This window comes from Drosophila hydei, unplaced genomic scaffold (assembly GCF_003285905.1).
Source record: "Drosophila hydei strain 15085-1641.00,03,60 unplaced genomic scaffold, DhydRS2 tig00000290-arrow-arrow-pilon, whole genome shotgun sequence".
Taxonomy (NCBI): Eukaryota; Metazoa; Arthropoda; class Insecta; order Diptera; family Drosophilidae; genus Drosophila; species Drosophila hydei.
The window spans coordinates 199,206-221,238 of NW_022045704.1; the positions used below are offsets into that span (position 1 = coordinate 199,206).

A 22,033-nucleotide genomic window follows, 5' to 3' on the forward strand; every position below is an offset into this window, starting at 1 on the left:
CCAATCACATATCCCAAGCGCAGCTATATACCTGTCAAATGTTTGGCTTTCATTAAGCTAATACGTGACTTTTTCAAATTACAGATCTCGCACTAAACAGATGTTCCCTATGAGCAAAACTTGACCAAAAAAATATGGATAAACTCGATTAGCTACACTCATGAGTCATCAATTCTAAGCTCTAATATATTTCCTTTGTTACTTGCTTTTATTTTAATTCCTTTTTTATTTTTTCAAAAATATTTTTTGGCTTGACAAACGGAAAGTAAAGCAAATATCATAAAAGTTTTTTTGCTATAAATAAAACCAAAACAAACAACTGAGTCAAATTTTAAACAAATAACAACTGCAAAAATATATTTGAAACGGCCATAACCGACTGCATGATACTCATTCATGTGCGTTGAAAAGAAGCCTTTCTATTATGTCTGTCTAAGCAAGAGGAAATATACAAAGCTAATATACTCTGTTTACTAACAGAACGTATATAAAAAGTAAAAATTCAAAACAAATATTATGCCCATAGCTGGATTTTTGCCGCTGTTGTTTTTGTTGTTGTTGGATTTGTGCCTTGTCACGGGCTGTTGAAGAATTTCATTGTTGTTGTTGCTGTCTTTAAAGCCAAAGCAAATAGAGTTATCAACAATACTCAATAAAATAAAACAAAAAAAAAAACAACAACGAGGCAAGCAAAGAAATAAACAGAGGGAGAATAAATAAAGGCGAAAGAAGAAAAAAAACAATAAAAGAAAAAGAAATGTCGAGAGCAAAACAAACGAAATTCTTGTTGTGTCTTGCTTGACCTTGACATTGAATAGATTAAAATATTATTTCAGTTGTTCAGAAATTATTATTATTATTATTTATGCAACAATTTCAAAGTGTTATCTTAGGCGGGTGTATGTGGGCGGGCGTAACCTTCAGCACAGCAACCGCCCAATCGTGCACCCACTGAACTTGAACCCAATAGCAGCCGAACGCCCCTTATCGAATTAGCGCAATAACAATTAACAATTTACCACAGAGTAGCAACTATTTTTAAACATTCAGCTTTAAGTGCTGTAAAACGATTAACTCTATATATGGACAGAGAAATACACACACAGGTCTATATATATATATAATATATATATCTATTTGAATATTAGAAATAGTAAACAACTTAAACGCTTCAGTTTCTTAGTCAGCTTACTTTGGTAATGATTCGCAGTTTGACTCAATTCTATAACATATTATATATATATATATATATATATATATATATATATATATATATATATATATATATATATATATATATATATATATATATATATATATATATATATATATATATATGTATATATATATATGTATATACAACTGAGCTATCTATAGTCTAACATCATCATAAAGATACGGTATACAATGTATTTATCTAGCACTATTTACAGAGCTTCAAAGCTTGTTTCTTGTACTTTACTTATATTTAAAACATTCCATATATACCTTCATTATATTTATACAGCATTTTATACCTCGATTATATAACATAAATAAAGAAAAGCAAAATTAAAAAAAGAAAGAGTAAAAAGACATAAACAAAAAATAAGTATAACAGACCGACTGTCGACTCGTGCCTTCATTGCAGCAGCGGACCTGCCCCGTTCTTCCCTAGTCCAGAACCTCTGCTAAAATATTAGTCATACGCGAGCTTATCAACGCGAAATTAAACGAAATTGTAATTTATTTTTAAACAATTACACAATTAAGCAAGCAAAAGGCGAGTTCACGACGAGGCTTGACAATTGCGTCATAAAGGCGAGGAAGGGGAGAGAGGAAGAGAAAGATTGTAAGAGTAAAAGAACCTTTTTGTTACTAGTTCATGTAGGCAAAAAGAGCATATGTGCATTTATCAAGCTCCCACTCTGACACATGCAAAAATAAAATTAATTCGGTTTGGCTGTTTAAGTTCAATGCATTAGAAAAATGTTAAAACAATTTATTTAAGCACTTAAATAAATATAAATAAAATTATCAAATTATTTTAAAATTTTAAGAATCCGATTTAAATAAATATTATTTATATATTTATATTTTATAATACTTAAATTTTATTCTTAATTGTTGAAAGTTTATATCTTGCTTCAGCTGAGCCCTAATTATTTATTAACTAACCTACATATTAGATAGAAAAAAATTATTGATCTACAGTAATACCCCTAATGCACTTTTGGCATTTTTTGACTTTTTGGCTGGCGGAACGAAGGGCCACGCCTTTTAAACAAAGAGCGTGCGAAATTGTAGCAAACAATCAAAAAAGCGTTTTGACCTTTTTGTTGCTTAGCCGCTGTTATTTTGGCCAATCGAGTTGGCAATGCAGCTGCTCTCGTTGCCAAAATTCAAAAATTCGATTCATCCGTTTATTTATCTTCTGCTGCTGCTTCTTTCTTCATTTTTGGCTTGGTTTCTTTAATGTGTTTTATTGTTTATTAATAAAAGCGCGGCCGATGTGCATATGGCTAATGAATTTTAATGGCTGTGCCTCTCCGGCTTAATTTTCATTTTCTGTTTCGTTTCTTTTATTTCGGTGGGGGCCAGCAGAACGCACGTGCGTCGCTGATTGCCAGTGCTGACTGTTAATTAAAAGCTGTTTGAATGGCTATTTTATTCATTGAAATATCGCGAAAGGTAAGTGGATATACAAACATATATATATATAACAAATATATATATACATATATCAGTTCATATCTACTCCATTTAAATGCCAAGCACCCGCAGCAAGCACTCTGGCGTCGACTCCAGCTGAACAAATTGTAATTTATATAGGCACTCAACGACTTTGTCTTGTCAAATTGGAGTTGCTGCCACTCCCCTTAACCGCCAACGCCCCCGCCCATCAGTTACTCACAATCTTTAGCAGCTCATAGAACAAAGCCTAAATTAGAATATTAAACATATAACACAGCAAGCACTATATGTACAAGGTTTTCTTATACCCTGGAATCTGCTTTAAGTGGGTATCGAGGACACATGCATATGTAAAGGGACATATGTGCTTTGCACAAAAGCGTAAGAGAAATTGATAAAAGATGAAAGTTAACAATCATAAGTTATTTGGGCTCTTGGTTAAACGAATTCTTGCTCCGATGAGTAACGTAGTTTCCAATCGATATGTTTTTATCAATGAAATCGATAACAATCGATAAACCAGACGTTACTTGCCATATTCCGTAAAAGCTAAGCTATTTCTGAACTAATGAACCTTTACCATTTTCCACTAAATCTAAAAGGCAATTTGTAGGGTATCTTCAAGCCGTTCACTTACGAGTAGAGCATTCTTGCTTGTTTTTTTTTTTTTTTTTTTTTTTTGGCCATTGTTTGGCTTTTTTTATTTTAGTGGTTCCGAGCAGCTGACTTTGACCTTGCTGGAAATTCCGTGTACTACGGCTAAACAACTTGTTGTGTGTATACTTTAGCCTAGATCAGGGACTTATAGCTAGGCCATGACTTTTGCATCAAGTGTAGTTTGTATAACAAACAATATGAAACATTTAAAGAAATGTTGCTTTTGCGTGAATTTGCGTTGCGGTTGTGTCGTCATCTATGCAGTGGAGTTCGTACTGTCATTCCACGCCATTTGCCTGGGTCAATGTAAGTTGAAATCAAAGTTCGATATATATATAAGAATATGTTTATACATCTTTACTTATTTCTAAATCTGATTTATATAGGGTTTAAGGGAAATGAGTTTTTGATAGTGTATCGCTTGGCCAGTATGGGATATCTGATTTGCAACGTTTTCCTGCTTATGGGCGTTATTTTTGTAAGATCTCACATGAGTAACTTTTCTATTTTATTGCCCATTTATATCGGTTAAACATCTAGCAATCGCCCAACTTTTTGTTGACTTATTTGATAGGAAGTGGCATACATGTGGTGATTGGCTTTATATATATTTGTCTCATGGCTATAAGATGTGAGTTTTGTACCTACACAGTTATTTTTGCTACTTTTGGATATGGTATGTATCATAGCATTGAATATATTTCTATTAATATTTAGATCTATCTATATCTGTATCGATATTTCTATCTCTCATTTCAGTTTGTAACCTTTACTTTATGGTAGTCGTCTATTCATATCGGAAAGAATGTATATGGAAACTTTCAATTGAGTATGATGGAGGACCTCAGAAATAGGTTTTATAAATATATTTTTAGCTCTAAATTCTTATTATTTATTAAATTTGTGAGTGTATTTAGAAGTCGTCTGACATTTGAATTCCCTCCTCTTTTGTTTTCTTAACATATTATTTTAGCAGCTTTTATTTTCAGTGAGTTTGCTTTCTGTTGTTGTTGCTTTACTTCGTTCATAATTTTTTTCTTTCTATTCTTTCGGCCAAATTACTTTGTTGTTATTGTTGCTTTTTGAGCTGTTCTCGTTTGTGTGCTTTTTTCATTTTTTTTGGCCATAATTTCACACTAATTTGTAAATTTGCTTTTAATGCCAAAAACAAAAAGTCTACGAAAAGATTGTTGTGTCTGTAATTTTCCAAGTTGCGAAGGTACAAAAAATCTAGTTAAACATTCACAATCGAATGAAATGCAAAAAGTGAAACGAAATGAATTGTAAGCAATAAGAACTAAGAGTTGTTGTTGCTGTTGTTGTTGCAGCATTTGCTTGAAATCACTTCATTCCGTTGCAATTTTCAATCACGTGCTAAGTGCTGCCAGACAAAGCAGACACGAGAGACAATTTGTCTGTGAGTTAAGCATGCAACATCAAGGGGCAGCCAGCTACAACTATAACAGCAACTGCAAACACAACAGCCAAAGCAACAAAAGCAAATGCTCTTCTTCATGGCAATTGCTGCATAATTTCTGTGCGCAAACATAAAAACAAAAGCTAAAAGCAAATGCAACTCGAACATCGAGTGGCAGGCAACAACTATGTATTTGCCCTATCACGTACAAATTAAAAATGTGAAATGCTTCAATTTGGTGCAAGCAATGCAAGCTTGCAACACAAGCACACACACAGTGACTGTAGCTTGCAACAGCAGCAAATGATGCTACATACAACGTGGCGTATGAATATTGTGAAGCATCAAATAGATTGAATTGCCAAGTTTCTGTCAGTTGCTTCCGATATGTGTGAGCAATGCTCGACTGTTAAATACCCTGTCTTTAGATATATATTGCATATCGTATGTAGCCTTTGATTATAAACATATCTTCGCAAATTGTTTAATTTATGCAAAACGTGCGACAAAATATGTTTAATTATATGCTTAAAATGGCATAAAAGAGTTGTTTTTTTATGTCAAAAACGACTTTTGTGGTTCAAATCTCGCATTGATTTTTCGAAAACTTGTTTTGCTCTCAAAAAATATAGCATAATTATTAATAAAATAAAAAATTTATTTCAAATACATAATAATAATTTAAATCAGTCTGTTGTCACCCGAAGAGATGATTTAGCAAAATTATTGACAATTCGTATGCCTCTTCCGTTTGTCAATACATCAAATCGGCAGCAATTATAAACTAAATCGTAGATTGATAAATAAACCAAGCGGCAAGCGCCAATTGCCAAATATTTTTTAAAGAAAAAAAAAAGAATTTGTCATATTTTTTGAGTTGTTATAATTTAATTGCAGTTGTTGTTGGGCCACACCTAGCCATAAATATCGAAATACATATAAATAAATATCAAATAGTAAAGGACGTACACAATTTTCGTGCATTTGCCGTAACTCACGTTTTTCACATCAAGAAAAAAAGAAAAAAAATCCAAATTTAAATTCAAATTCAATTTTCGATAGGCGCTGACGAACGAGTGTATCTCTCTCTCTCCTTAAATATATATATATATGCTGTTGCAGTTGCAATTGCAACTGCCATAGCTGGTTATTGATTAAATTTGCCACTTGGGCTACTTGCTTGGCCACGCCCCTCCCTCTACGGACAAACAACCAGCCTCGGGCTTGAACTTTACGAACTAAGCACACACACACATACAGTAGGCCAGGCCACTACAACATTAGCTACCTGCCAATTGGTTGCCTCCGGGCAAAGCCAAAGACACAAGCAGAAACCGAAACTAAAACTGAATCATTGCGAGTTATTGCATTGCATATTTTAAATGGCAAAGTTGAAGCCACAAGCGAAACATAAGACAAAAACCAACTAAAAACAAACACGAAAATTATCTCTAATTCACTTTTTACTTTCATTTCGCTTACAATTCTTCCCCATTGAAAGTAAAACCTGTAATAGCAAAGGCTAAGAGCAGGGAAGCACTAGAAAAATTCATATAATAAGAAACAATTTTTAACTAAATTACATTTTAATGAACAATTGAAGAAATTATTAAGGAAATGCTAAAGGTTTAACTCTTTGAAATATAATAGCAACAAAGGAAACTCAAAAACTTGTTTCAAAATGCATTTGTATGTTGTGAATCGATAAACATTTAAGTGATCTAGAGCTAAGCATGCCTAAACATCTACAGAAAATTTCCAAATTAGCAAATTAAGCCCCCAAGCGAAATGATACTAAAATTTAAATTATAAACAAATATTTATATATATTAGTACACAGAAATAGGTTCATTGAAAATACCAAAAGTCTCTTATCAACTTTTGACTTTCGTTTCGCAAGCACAAATCACATTTCAGCTGATTATTGTGGGTGCAGTGTCTGCTGGGGAGGAGCAGCTGAAATATATTCACATTCACATACACAGTTTCTGCAAATATGGGCAATTTATAAAGATTATGTCAAATGTGAATTATCGACTATTTGAATAAATGGAAAGAGGCAACAGAAAAAAGAAGCAGAAAAAAATGCTAAACATATAACAAATTATGAGTAATTCGAGACGACAAACCACAAACGCAGTCTAGACGAACTAAAATAAAAAAAGTGCAGTTTAATTGCTTGCTGTAGTTAGTGTGCTGTTCGTTTTAGCGGGTGTTTACTGGCCACGAAAAAATCGCCAGCGTCGACTACCAATTGATTAATGGCCACTAAATGCATTCAACAATTTCCACCCGGCAGCAGCAGCAGCAACAAGTTTTTTCAATGTGTAATGTGAGATGAAATTTTCTAGCCAAGCGGTTTGGCTGCCGATCTACGCTTATTAATTGTTGTTGTTGCCCCAATACGGCTGGCTGTTTATGCCATATCTGATCGGTGCAATCTTCAGCTGATATCAAATTGCAACAAAATTTGCAGCGCAAATTAATTGCGCAAATTTTCAGTCTGCACTGTGATTTACATTGGTGCAGATTGGAAATTATTCAGCTCGAAGAAATGTCTATTGGCATTTCATGTTACAAATTTATGCATGCATTTACGGCAATCGTGTCTCGTTCAAGTACAAACGTAAGTTCATTAATATTGTATAGTAATAATAAGGAAAAATATATCAACAACAGCTTGAACAATATAACTAATAAAGCGTTTTTCTTTTCGTTTTTTTTTCTTTAAAGACCAACACACGAGCTAATTTAAACAACAATTGCTTAACAACCCACATGACAACAAGCGCCCATAAAACAATAATAAATTAGCAGTAAATATAGCTAACGAATATTTGATGCACTACCAAATGAATTTTTATTTCACTATATAATAAATGAAGACAATATAAATCGAATATGAATTTCATTTTGCAGCATTCTGATATAATATATATAATATAATAATGTTATAAACAATTGCTAATTCTTAACTTTGATATACATAAATTTACTATATATTATATTACAGCCGACTTTTATAGCTGCTGATAGGAGCTGCACTTCGAAGCTCTCAAAGCTGATTAAAAGTATAAATATATTATATTCATACTTAACATACGTCACATCACAATTGCTATAACCTAAGCGAGTGTATTTAAGTATTTATGCACTTGAAACTGAAAAGCGCATACATAAATCATAGCTAAAAGGCCATGTCAGATGGAATCAGTTGCAGCAAGCAAAATGTGGTCTCTTAAACAGCTCCAGCTCCAGCTCTTGCTTGCATAGAAACAATGACAACACGCACGGGCCAAAGGAGCTCCAGACCCCAGCTGAACTTTAAGCCCAGTAGCCAAGCGGGCGGCAGGCGTGTGCCAACTGGCAATTGGCATTCGAAATGCAACAGAAACGTGAATGTCATTAGAGTCAATTCCAAGTTGATGAGCGAATGGACTGAAGTTACGAATGGATTTAAACTAGTTCTGAGCCAGGGTGCGGTCAGCTGCTACACGAATTCAAACTTTAACCAAAGAAAAAATCAAATAAACTCAACTAAACTAAATGACAAGAGCGCCCAGTTAAAGTTACAGTTCGGGCTCTTTAACGGTTTTTGGGCTGAAAGTGCAAGAAACTCATAAATTAGACTGATTGTAGAGCACACACACCCTACACACACACACACACAGTTGCTGTCAGACGGCAATGCACGTTGTGCGGTGAAATAAATAGAAAATTAGCCAGACATTGGCCAGTCGAGCCAAGCAAAAGCACAAGAAAAAAAACGTACAAATAATGCGGCAATATGTTGCTGCTGCTGCTGCTTTGCTGCTGTTGCTATTGTTGCTGCAACATAAAGAAACAAAAGCAACGCACATTAGTTGCCATAAAGGCAACGGCAACATCTCTCATTGCCGTTAATTAATTGCAAGCAGCGTCCTGGCGGGCTCCTCCACTCAGCCATGTTATAGTTAATACCCGCAAATAAATATATAAAACCAAAATCACTTGGATTTACTTTACTTTGTACCCTCATAAGTTGAGCTATAAATTTCAGCGCCAGCTGCCAGCCGCAAGGCACCTTAACTTTGGATATTTGGCGCAAATTATAACCAAGAATAAAAAAGGCCTCTTAACATTATATTTCGGCGCATGTTATCAATATAATTACCAACACACTATAAATATATAAAAAAAAAATGTATTTATAAATTTTATATTTTTTTTTAACTTAAATCAAATAAACTAAAATTTTATCTACTTATACATATTTTGCATAATTTATACAATTTGAAATATTATTTGAATATTGTATATTGCACTCCTCTTTTTATAGTACTTTAACATATTTATTCCACGATAAAAAAATAACTATAGAGATTAGCTAATAATTATTCAACTTTAGAGTTTCCCATACCACATATATATATTTTTATATTTATTTATATATATAACTGGCGATAAGTTGTTATAGTATAATAATCTGCGACACATATCAAAAATTTTATGAGTCAGACGAAAAAATATGTGTGCCTTAAAATTTTGAACGTTCGCGTGTTAATCGCTAACAAATTAAAAATGCCGCAAAAAACACACACTCGCACACACACAGAAACAGATACACACATGCACACACGCACACAAACTTGTTAATGAAAATGCCACAAAATTCCCATAATGCATTCTATGCCAGAGACAGAGCCAGAGGCGGCTCTGCTTGTGGACAACTTCACGCTGCGTTGCTGGCCCCCCATGCCAGACAAAAGTGGGCGTGGATAGAGAGAGGAGGGAGGGAGCAAGACACTGGCGCGCCAAGCTGTGAAAAGTCTCATTACTTTGGACAAATATGCAATTTGATGTTACTAGTGTTATGGTCGTTATGGTGTTATATGCAGTCTTATGGACCAACTACTACCGACCGCCGACTGCCGACTTCCAAATGTGAAAACTTGCCCCACGTTTTGCTCTGCTTTCGGTGGAGATGTGAGTTGGGGCAGTCAGCACCGCGCATGTGGCTGCGCCGTTCGCGTGTTGCGGTGGCAAGTTCAGACAAACAACAAAAAACTAAGAGACAGACAGTCAGACAGATAGCCAGAGACAGACAGGCGGCCAGACAGACAGCGTCATAGATACGAAACATATGCGGGCCAGCAGGCCGCGCTGTGGCTAGTAGGCGACTGACTCTTGCAGCACTGCGACTTGCGACTTGATCCCTTTTCATTTCTCATGCCACACGCACAGTGTCTGTATTTTTTGCAATTAAAATGGGTTTTTGCATTTGGTTTATTAGTTTTTACTGCCTTTTTAAATACCCTGTATGACAATGGGAATGGGTAGTATGAGCAAAGGAAGAAAATTTGTATTTAAACTAATTCAATCCCTAATTTATGTTAAGCTAACACAATTTTTTAAAAATTATTTTTAAATTTTTTTACATTGTTTTTTTTTTTTTAAATTTGTTTTTTTTTTTTTAATTTTTTAGTAATTTTTAACTAATTTTTTAAAAACTTTATGGGAATTCTTTTTGTAATTTTCGTTTTGTTAATTATTTGTTAATTTTTATTATGTAATCGGTTCCAGATGTCTATAAATAGTATTAAAAATATGCATAAATTGTTGAACTATTATAACTAAAATTGTTTGTCCATAACAGAGTATCTGCCTGCTAAGCACACTCGATTGATTCGCGCTTTTTTCCTTTATTTGCAACATATGTAGACATTTTTCAGAGGCGTCAAATTAATTGCCACAAGTTGAGCATGTGATAGTATGAGCTTGTATAGTTTACATACGCACATATACGTATATATATAAATATATATGATTTTTTGTTTGTTAATTATTGATATAGGGCTGGAAAAAAGTGAGAGCCTTGTCTGTCTTTCGTTTGTGTGGCGCAAAGATTTGCGTAAATATTTGCGACTGGGATGCAAAGAGCTTAACGACTTTTGGCTGTTGTTTGTCTGCGCCATGTTTGCTTGTTAGTTTGTTTGCTGGCAACACACACACACACACACGCTTACACACCAATGCACACACAAACAGTTAGATATATCGATGACCAGACGCTCATTTACACGTGTTAACAGAACCAGACTAGACATCTAATCGTTTGATTTTGATTTAATGAATGCTGCTAGTTAAATATGTGTGCATACACTAACACCCAGGTATTCACATTTAATTAGCTTTTTGGTATGTTGAAAAACATTTCGCGGAATTGTCATCAAATATTTAAGCAGCACAAGCAATAGTCAAACTTCAAACCGAAACTCTCATGCGTAAAACTAGTTGCATTTGGTTTCGACTAACTGAAGATAGCTTTGTTAGTTCTTTGCGCAAATAGCGGCGTTTGGGCCATGGGAACGAACAGCAGAGCTTAGCAAACGAAACAATACGCTCAAGATGCGCATTTGTATCTAGCTCAATAACAAATTGAGCTGTCAGCGGCACTCTTTAACTATTTGAGCCAACTTAACAACAGATTTTGAATGCTTTGCTGCCGCTGGGCGTTGGCCAAACAAACGCAAAAAGCCAAAAAAGAAGCCGAAAAAAATTTAGAAAAAATATTCATCAGATAATTAGGCAGCAAGCGAGGAGCTATGGCTGTAGCTATAGCTGCTGTTGCTGCCTGTTAAGCGTTGGCCATTAATTCCAATTGCCAATATTTTTGTAGCAATTTATTTCGGATGCCAAACAAAGGCGTTCGCCGCACGTATCTGTGAGCTGTGCGAGTATCTGTATCTGGTAAATGATAAATGTATATGTGCCCATATGTGTAGCTGTAAATGTGTCTTTATCAGAAGTACGATATCAGTATATGCATCTATATATGTATCTTATATCTTTATATGTATGTGTGTCTATATACAAACATGTATCTGTGTCTATTTCGGAATCTTCTATTATATAAGTATATTTATCTATAAATGTATCTGTTGCTGTATAAGTATCTGTATCTCGATAAGTATCTGAAACTATAAGTACATATGCTTTAACGGATTTGTATCTATATATCTCTATCTTTAATGTTATATCCATGTATGTTTGTGTATTTGTATCTGTATCTACACATTGATCAATCTGTATCTACTAACTCTACAAAAAATTCTTAGTCCATATGTTAAAATTTTTATCAATTGTATATATCTATATCTTCGACTGTATCTTGAGCTGTATCTGCAACTGTCTTTAGAGCCAAATCTAATTTGTGCACTCCACCCAAAAAATGCTTGCATTTAGCCGCCCCTAGCTGACACATGTCATGACAGGCCCAATGCTTCAAGCCGCAGTCACAAGACAACGGGCAACGGGCAACGGGTAACGGGTAACGGGCAACAGGCAACGAGGTAAATGTGGCAAGCTGTGAGCCACAACTTCGGCAAAACTGTCTGTGATCTGTCTAGATGAATGCACACACGCGTGATTTATACATTCAATTAAAGTTCGCCGCCGCCAAGGAACAACAACAAATCGACAAACATTTTTCATGCGCCTCCGAAATAACTGCCCAGAGACTAGGCGCGCAAATCGAAATAGATACGATAGATCAAAACTAGAAGAAAAAAAAAATAACAAAACTTTTTGTACATTTTAATTGCCCGCATGGGCACAGCTCGCAAGACACATGTGTTCATTAGAGTGTGCTCTATATATTCGCTATGGTTATAGATTTCTGAATGATCTAAGCTCTGAGCATATTTGATATGTTTGCCACTATATGCTTATCTATATTTTTATAGTGTATCCAAGTGCCTAGACTCACTTTTAAGCCAGACTTTTATATATATATATTTTTTTAATTAAATAACATTATTGTTATTATTATTGCTGCTGCTGCTGTCTAGTTATTTATGAGCCACGGCATAGGCTTAGATTTTTAATTAATTCAAGGCTTTTATGGCACGCTCGGTGTTGCTGCCGGTCGCGCAATTGTCGTAGCTCTTCGAAAAGTGTTGCCTTGCCCAATAATTGTGTAATTTAGTTATATTTGGTTTTTGTTGTTGTCTCTTTTGGTGTGTTTGCTGTCTGCCTCTGCGGTCAGTTAGCGCACTCAGCTCAGCTGCAAATTAGACAATAAAACAAAAGTCAAACAGCAACAAAAACAACAACATCACATTGTCAATGCTTAATGGGCGTTGGCGTGAAAATTCTTTAGAAAAATTACGGAAAATTAGTGCGCATTGAGCGCTCACAGTTGAGCGACCTTTTTTTGTATTTCTATTGGAAGAGCAATCGCATATAATAAATAAAAACAAATTAGCTGACCAAAATGCAGCCTTCAGGTTGCAATTCGAATTAATTAAAAAGAAGTAGGAAAAATAGGCATAACTGACTGCATAATACTCGTTCACAGATGTATATGCAAGGGTGTTCATAAAAATAGTAGTGCGACTGAACAGAGTTTGACCAATTTGATACATACTATATTTTATTATTATTTTAAATGTTTTTTTTAAATATAGATGCTAATTAAAAAAATGTTATACACTGTTTTTAAAAAATTGTTTGGTTTTATATTGAGTTGCAAATACAATATTAATTATTACTGTTTGTGGCATAAAATCGTTGAGGTTCTGGCACTGCTACAGAAGAATTTGGTGCCACGCCTCCTGATATACTTGCACATCTATATATATAAAACCAATACGCTCTACTCAACAGACGAGCGCACATAAAGCCATTCAACAGCCGAATTAGTCAAGTCATGTGGCGGGTGTACGCCTGACCAGCAGCACGTCAGCATAATTAGACCAAGACCGAAAGGTAGGAAAAAAAATTTATAACACCATAATGTTGGCCCACGCAAGATGACGTTGGCAGTTGTTACAGTCGTGGCTGTTGCCACCGTGTTGCACCCTCACACACAACAAACACAAGCACCAAAAACATCAAATACAAAATGCCGCTTCAAATGTCAGGGCTAACTGGCCAAATTGTCAACCATATACATATATATAATATATATATATATATATATATTTGTGTGTAGATTGTGACTGGGGGCCACCCGCAGACGTGTTGGCTGCTTGTGAATTGGAGTGAAAACGCGAGTTGCTTAAGTGAAAAACATGCAAATGAGACAACAACCGACAAAAATTAAATGAAATTCATATGAAAATGTGGCAAGTGCTGGGGGCCATAGCTGAGACCGAGCCCAGCCCTTAAGCCCTAGCAACATGTTAAGCGATATTTATATGCTTTTTTTCTCCAGATTTCTTATTAAGATAGCAAAAGAAAAAAGCCGCAGGTAGCCAGAACAGCAACGGCCTAGGCTCAGTTGCAGGTAATTGTTGTTGTTGAAGTTATGACAGCAAAGGGCATTTTTCATGTGGCAACAACAAAAACAGAAACATTGCCAGCCAGATAAGCCAGCTCCAAAATGCGGCACAATTAATTCTAGAGCCCTCATAGACAACACAATAAAAAAGAAAATAAAATAAAAGCAGAAAATATCATCTTCTTTCCACGCGTTTGTTACTTATGAATAACACTTAGAAATCCGCACAGCAAATTGAATGAAAACAGCTGCCTCGCTGCAATTCTATATAGATATATACATACATATATATATATACTAGAATCTGTAGCTGTATCGGAATTGTCGTCATCATGACATAAGCTTGGCTATTCCAATTGGGTTGCCATGTCGTACAGCAAAACAAGCGTATTTAATTAAGATTTCTTTGCTTTCATTAAACATATAACTTTAAGTATATAATGTAGAAAATGAATTGGCGATAAGACACATAAAAATTTATTTATATTAATAATATATTAGATAAAACAACTCGTAGAGCACAAAGGCAGAAATAAAAAAAATTTGTTATAGGCAACAAAAATCACAAATAAAAATTACGATAACAAAATAAAGGCGCATGTGGCAAGTAGTTGACAAATCAAAAGCAAACAGCAAAACTGCCCGATCGAGCCTCAATTACATGACTAATTCTTCACTTGGGCCAGAAGATGTGGCGCTATTCAAATATTACGTTGAATAAATAAAATTATTTAACGCTAAGAAAAACCCGCAATAATTCATGCAAATACAAATGACAGTTGTTGCTGCGCGGCAGAGCACTCAGTGTGACCAGAGCTACGTACATTTCAATGCTAATATAACTGGGATTTTATAAGTATTTTTTTTTTTTTTCAGATTAAAAAAAATTTTTTTGCTTTTCTGTTTCAGATTAAAAAAAAATTATTTAATTGCTTTCAACTTGAAAATAATTATTTGGTCTTTTTAAGATTTAAAAAATCAGTTTTTTTTTTCATATAAAAAAATTTTTTTTTTTTATTAATAGAAGAATTGTTTTACAAATAATTTTTTGTATTTGAGTTTAAAAAATGCTGCATTACAAATCATATATAAATAATTTATGTATATTATATATTATATATTATATATTATATATTATATATTATATATTATATATTATATATTATATATTATATATTATATATTATATATTATATATTATATATTATATATTATATATTATATATTATATATTATAAATATAAAATATGTAAACTAATGAATTTAATTAAATTTATTATGTACAGTATAATATACATAAACAATAGCAGTTCTATTTATTTACAACCCATTATCCAGGCGTATATAAATTACATATCATAAGAACTCAACAAAATTAATAAAAATTATGCAAATTTTAATTAAATTTTCGTAACAAATAATAAATAATAAAATATGTATTATTAAATGAACTTTATCTAGGTGCAGCTACCCCAACGACTAACGTGTTGATCATAAACCGGTTAGCTGAGGGCAGATCAAACGATCAATTAATTTAGATATTGACATTGCATTAATTATATTCAATTGGCAAAAAGAAAAGGCCAAACCTATGAAATGGAAAATTTACAAAGTGAAGGTAAAGAGAGAAAGAGAGAGGGAGAAAGAAAACTGCTCTTCGGATGAATCATTAAGAGAGAACGTGTATCAAATCAATTGGTTAGGCATTAGACAAATGCAATCAAGCTGGCTGACTTGTTGTAGTTGTTGCTGTTAAATATTTACTGTTACAGCGTTGATAAGTTGACTTTAAAGTGCATTGAAATTCTAGTTAAGCCATAAACAACAATAAATATATGATGTCAACAATTCAAGCGGGCATTCAAAGAGTGTATGAGTATGTGTGTGTGTGTCTGCATATGTGTGTGACTATGTGTGTAGGTGTTAGGAGAGGGTGGGCTGCGTGGGCGACAAGTTCAATTTCATTTCATTTCATTTAGCGCCGACTCGACACAAAAGCAACAGCAACAACAATCAATTTTGCTAAGTAATTTGCAATAATTGTTAACAACGATGACGATGTTGTTGCTGCTGCTGCTACTTGCTGGCCGCGCAATTTAAATGCAAATAATTTAGTAAGAAATTTACATAGTTTTAAATTTGAATATAATTACACGAAAATTGGTAGCAAGAAAAGCAGCAGGAGCAGCAGCAGCAGCAAGCAACTAAAATTGGCTTGAAAATGAGGCAAAAGCGGACACGCCCCCTTGCCCACTTGTTCAGTTTTTCAATGGCCACAGTGCGCTTTCTACAAAACATTACGAGCCAATTTTTTATACATCACAAAACAAAAAACAACAAAAAAAGTTCAACAAACGCAAATTGTGCAAAAGCAACAGCAACAGTAACAGCAACAATGGCAGCAACAATAACAACAACCTGCAAGTGTTTAAGTAACTTGTAACAGTAGCGCAACAAATAAATTTATTTGCCATTGCAGCAGCCACGGCCGTTGGCAACATGTTGCTGCCACTGATCACGAAGGCAACAGCAACCGTTGCTGACTCTGCTGTTGTTGCTAATGAAGATGATGTTGCAAAAGCATTTTGCGCCGCCTTCACTCTTTTGTGACGGCCGCTTGTGGGCGTGGCACACCACGCTGCATTCGAAACTGAAAGCGACGCATCGCCGCTTTCCTTTTCCAGCGCTGCGGCAACTATTGCTGCAGCTTTAGAGATTAATTAAAACTATCCAGTTTGCAATTGCAAGCTGAGTTGACTTGAGTTGAGTTGAGTTTTGTTCTCACGCTTCGCACAATGCTTTATACACTTAGACATATATATATATATATATGTATAGACAGATATATACTATGTGTTTAGGAATAATTATTAAAATCAAGCACGTCAGTCAGAAGCACGCGCTCACAATTTTAAATACGTTTCATTGTTATGATTATTTTGGGGCTTTAAGTTTGTTGTTTTTGTCCTATCTTCCCCCATTTTTTTCCTATATACCCTGGCGCTAGGGCATTAGACTTTTGTGATCAAGTACGAAAATGCTTTGAAGGAGATATATTCATGGACATAGAGCATTGTTCATTGGGTAATATTCGGCTTAGCCTTCAGTTGAATAACTCTTACATGAGTAGTGCCTAGGCTTAGAGTACATAGACTACACAACCGTTGTAAGTAGCAAACATTGAACGAGTATTGAACAGTCGTATATAGCTATCTACTACCTGCTGTCTGACTGTTTGTTTTTCTCTCTTTTTGTTTTGCCGTTTCACCCAATTGGCGTAAGAAACGTGCCAAGATCGGCACCGAAAATTAATATGCAATTAATCGGGCACAACAAGGAACATGCCGTCAATACCAAGCATATTAAACAACAATAACAACAACAACCACAATTGTTGTACGTGCACATGTCGCATCAGAAGGTAAAAATGTGTTGGTGATAAGCGATCAAAAGCGACAGCAACAACTGCCAAGCGACAGCTCAAAAGTCACCTACTGAGACGCAACAACAACAACGAGCCAATTTTAAGTAAAACAAAAGAAAAATAAAATAAATAAATATAAGCGAAGCAGGAGGAGACGCAGTCGACGTAGCCGCACCCAAAAATGTGTCAAAGATCAACTGACAAAAATCGTCGGACGGCGGCGAAGCAATAAACAAAATAAAAATAAACCAAAAATAAATATAAAAAAAAAGCTTTGCCGGAAAGCAGAAAACTAAACAAAATACAATTGAAAATGAAACTTTAATTGCATAAAAAAAATATAATTAAAAATAAACAAGTCTAAAACCGTTGAAAGCGAGCGCAACTGACGCGATAATGCGCGCTTTACTTATAAGAGAATAAAACTAATGAGCCCCGCTCTGTAGATATACAAGATATAATTTGTGAGCCTAGCTCTAAAGATATATAAGATATAGCTTGAGTCAATCTGTCAGCTACGTAATTTTCAAACAATCTTTAGAGCAAGTAAATAGTAGCAAAAGTATCAGCAAAACCAATATACTCCACTCACTACATGAACGAGCATACTAAACTTAAGTCGTGAGAATCATATTGAAAACTTGTTGCCCCTTTTTCAGTTTGTTTCTTTAAAGCATGTGAAATTTTTGCGCGCTTGGCCAGTGGGTGGGCAGCAAAGGTGAAGCAACACGCAAACAGGGCGGGGCCCCGAAAATGTTCAGTAAATTATCAAAAAGTCGAAGCGTTAATAATAATAATAAATACAAATCTATAAAGAAACGTCATTTAAATGGCAACGTCTGTCTGGGAGTGCAGGTGCGGCGATCTAATCTCTTGCCCAGTTGCCAATTGCACAATTTTTTGGCGCAGATTAAGTCGAGTGGCGGGAGGCGAGAGGAGCACCAAATCGGGGCATTCGCCAATTGCAAACAAAATGCAACTAATTAGAGCCCCATGGAACCATACCGAAAATGTCAAGCCAAAAATTTAGATAAGATTACGCTTGAGAGCTGATATTAAGTGCGCTTAACTTTAGCTAAATTAAAGTTAATTAAGTTTAAGCATCGCTGGCATTTCCCAAACTGAGATGGCACCATATAAGAAAACGAAAAGTATTCCAAAAATAATTTATTTACCACAATAAACTTTTAAGACATTTTTTATTTAAAGATCACTTAAGTAAAAGCTCGCAATTTCAAGCTTTGCATATTTCAAGTTTATAAAAGCTTTATTTAATAGAAACGAAGTGGCTGCGCCTCTAAAGTCTGATCTATTTAACTACGCAGCAAGCTTTGAAGCTCGCCTAAGTATAGTTGAATGCTAATAGACCTGCGACTAAAATAACAAATGCTAATTGCCACTTTCAGCTAATGTCATTGAGCAATAATCATTCCTAAGTAGTTGCTGTCGACTTTTACCGAGCGCTTGTTCATATATCTATATATATACCATGAGATATGCATTTCAAATTACATTTCATTTGCAAATGTCAATTGGCGAGGGCCGATAAATTTCTTAACAAAGCAGCACCATTCATACTTAGCATATATATACAATGTATAGAATATAGAGTATAGACACGACTATATACGCATAATGTCATTGATAGATTGTCAATTAAGCGCGGTCGCCTGGCGCGATTACAAAAAACTGTTAAAGCGTCTAATGAAAGGCCTTCTTTCTTTACATCCAAGTGTGATGCAAATGAAAGCCAAAGTTGACCATTGATAAGATGTGAAGTATTTGCTCAAGTGCGAGCCAATCAACCCCAAGTACAACTCCAACCTCAAGCTCCAGCCATCCGACACCAGACCCCAAGTCCCCAAACCCCAGTCCCCAGTCCCTTACAGCCAACAAGACAAATGCAGCTGTCTGATAAGTGTAAACGTTCGCAAGTGGGCGTCACTGACTGTATAATACTCGTTCAAGTTTCGAAGAAAACTTTGTTGAATGTTTATTGAAATACATATTTTATATAGAGAACATCTATTTCTATTCGAAAAGATCACATTATTTCTGATTAATCAAGCCCCCATCCATATTTAAGCTACATTTCAGGTCTCTGAAAAGGTCGCTCAGAGCTAATATACTCTTAAAGCTTCATGCACGAGCGTAAAGAGTGAAGAAGCCTTATCAAGAGCCTTGAGCCTGAAATTGCCAAGCTTTATATTGTAAGAGACCCTCACACAAATATTTATATATACATACATATACATATATACAGATATATAGTATATACTGTATATTATGCATATGGCTATGACAGCTGATCTTCTCAAGTGACCCACTTGGCGCGTGTTTGCGTATCAGCAGCAGCAGCAGCAACAACACCAACAACAACACTTTCATTTTCACAGCCCTGAAACAACAATGCATGTGTCTTGTGTTGCGAGTTGCTTTGTTTAAATTTGTATTTCGTAAATATTTGTGCGACGTTTTTTTTTCTTACTTATTTTTTACAATTTTTTTCGTTGCTTTTTTAGAAAGTGCGTGCGCAATCGAAGTTTATTTTTTTTAGTTAAACAGCCGCCCAGTCAATAAATAACCGCTTCATGTCAATAAATTACGCAAAAAGAAAAACAAAAACTTCAACTAAAACGCTGCCAACAGCAGCAGCAGCAGCGCAGCAGCGCAGCAACAGCAGCGACTGCAACGGCAGCAGGCGAATGAACGCCGCGCCGACAATGCACTTTGCCAAGGACAGATTCATTGAATAGTGCGACTAGATTGTGTATGAGTGCGCGTATAAATGTGTGCATGAGTATGATTATGTACCTAGCTCTGAGTGTGAGTGTGCAACTTGGCGAGGGTGGCTCAGTAACAAGGCCATGAATAGCAAAAAATTCATCATTTCATATGCTGGAAAACGAGGCCTGAAAATAGCTGAGAAATGCATGATCAAAATGGATAAATATCAGAACACTATATGATATGGCCAATGTTTAACCAGTTGAGAATTATAAGCAAATGCGGTTGAAATATGACAAAAGGCATAAGTATCAGCTATATTGTACACACTATTTGAGAACCAATGCTTAAACCAGTTGAGAATCATAAACAAAAGTAATGGAAATATGAACAATTATGTGACTAAGCGCCACAGAAGCTGGTTTCAGCTGATAACTGATCGATTCTTTAACTTTCCAACTGAGCGACTGATTGACTGAGTCATTCATTCTGATTGAAAAAGTAATAACGAACTAATAAATACTCAATCTATGTCAAATTGAAGCCAAAAAGTAGTAGTAAAATAATGAAATAAAGTCTAATATAGCAAAATATATATGAAAAGTTATTGGAAAATTGGAAAACCTCCCAACGGCAAATGTGCAAATGCACAACAGCTAATCAGCCATGTTAGTTCCAAGACCTTCCAGAAAGGTGAAGCATATGAAAAGTTGTTAATACAGTGCCATAAACGGACTTTTCTATAAGCTGTCAGCAATCAAGAACTCTCATTGTATTCCATTTAAAATTAAAGTATCCCAAACATTTAGAGCCCACCTAGATACCGTTTACACCAATTACTCGTAGTCATATGTTATTATACTGCTTGCATATCAGAGCTGCATGCAATGCGAAGCAAATCAGCTTCGGTGTCTGTTTTAAAAATAATACAAATATCACAAAACAAAACAAAACAAAAAACAGTAAAAAAGAATACACGGCGTATGCGCAATATTGACAGTGAAATCGTAGACCCATTGGGGATTTATGTCTACAGCAAATATGTGCATATCGAAATACAAATACATAAAGATTGTATGTGCTATATGTGGTTTAATGGCCGCTGAAACAAAGCGCAAGGTTACAACAACAACAGCAACAGCAAGACTATAGCGAGGGGAGCTTAAGAACTCTAGGAAATGCCAACAGGCAGACAGACAAGACATGGGATCGCCCAGCTGTCTCGCTGTCTCGCTGTCTCTCCGTCCGTATGTCAGGGGCAAAAGCTCCACTTTACGTTCGTGTCTGCATTTGGTTTTTAATTTTTAAATATTTGCCATAAATGCTGGGGCGTGGGGCCGAGAGAGAAACATCATACTTCAATGCTTTGTTTTCATTCATACGGCCCATGAAATGCCAGGCACGTACGCTGTCAGTGTGTGGGTGTGTGTGTGCACTTCAAGGCTTCACTTTTTACAAGCGCGTTTATATTCCGGGATTTGTCAATTTTTTTTTGTTAGCTTTTGCTTATCTAGCTGCACAGCTTGAATGTTTATTTAAGTTTTTTTTAATGCTGCTAAAAATCGACAGCTGAGCAGGCCCAACAACATGTCAGCAAATGGAAAAGTTTTTGAAGTTTTTCATATTTTTCTTTCGTCACTCTTTGCAATCAATATGCAAATAATTTTTGTGCATCGCTGCGAAAAATTGAAAGTTTTTGGATGGTTAATTAAAAAACATAAATTGTCGCATAATGCAATATATGCGAATATTTCATAAACTTTGGCAACAACTTTTTTCTCTCTCACAGTGTGTGTGAGTGTGCGTGTGCGTATGGCTAGCGCGACACGGCATCATTTTGCCTAACTATTTGACAGACGCGACGAATAGCAGC

General features: G+C 35.1%; 1 protein-coding gene across 1 annotated transcript in view; it reads right to left on the reverse strand.

Annotated features, from left to right (window-relative positions):
* LOC111603233 (headcase protein) overlaps positions 1–22,033 on the reverse strand; it is a 99,647-nt gene that overhangs the window by 58,620 nt on the left and 18,994 nt on the right. The window lies entirely within an intron of this gene.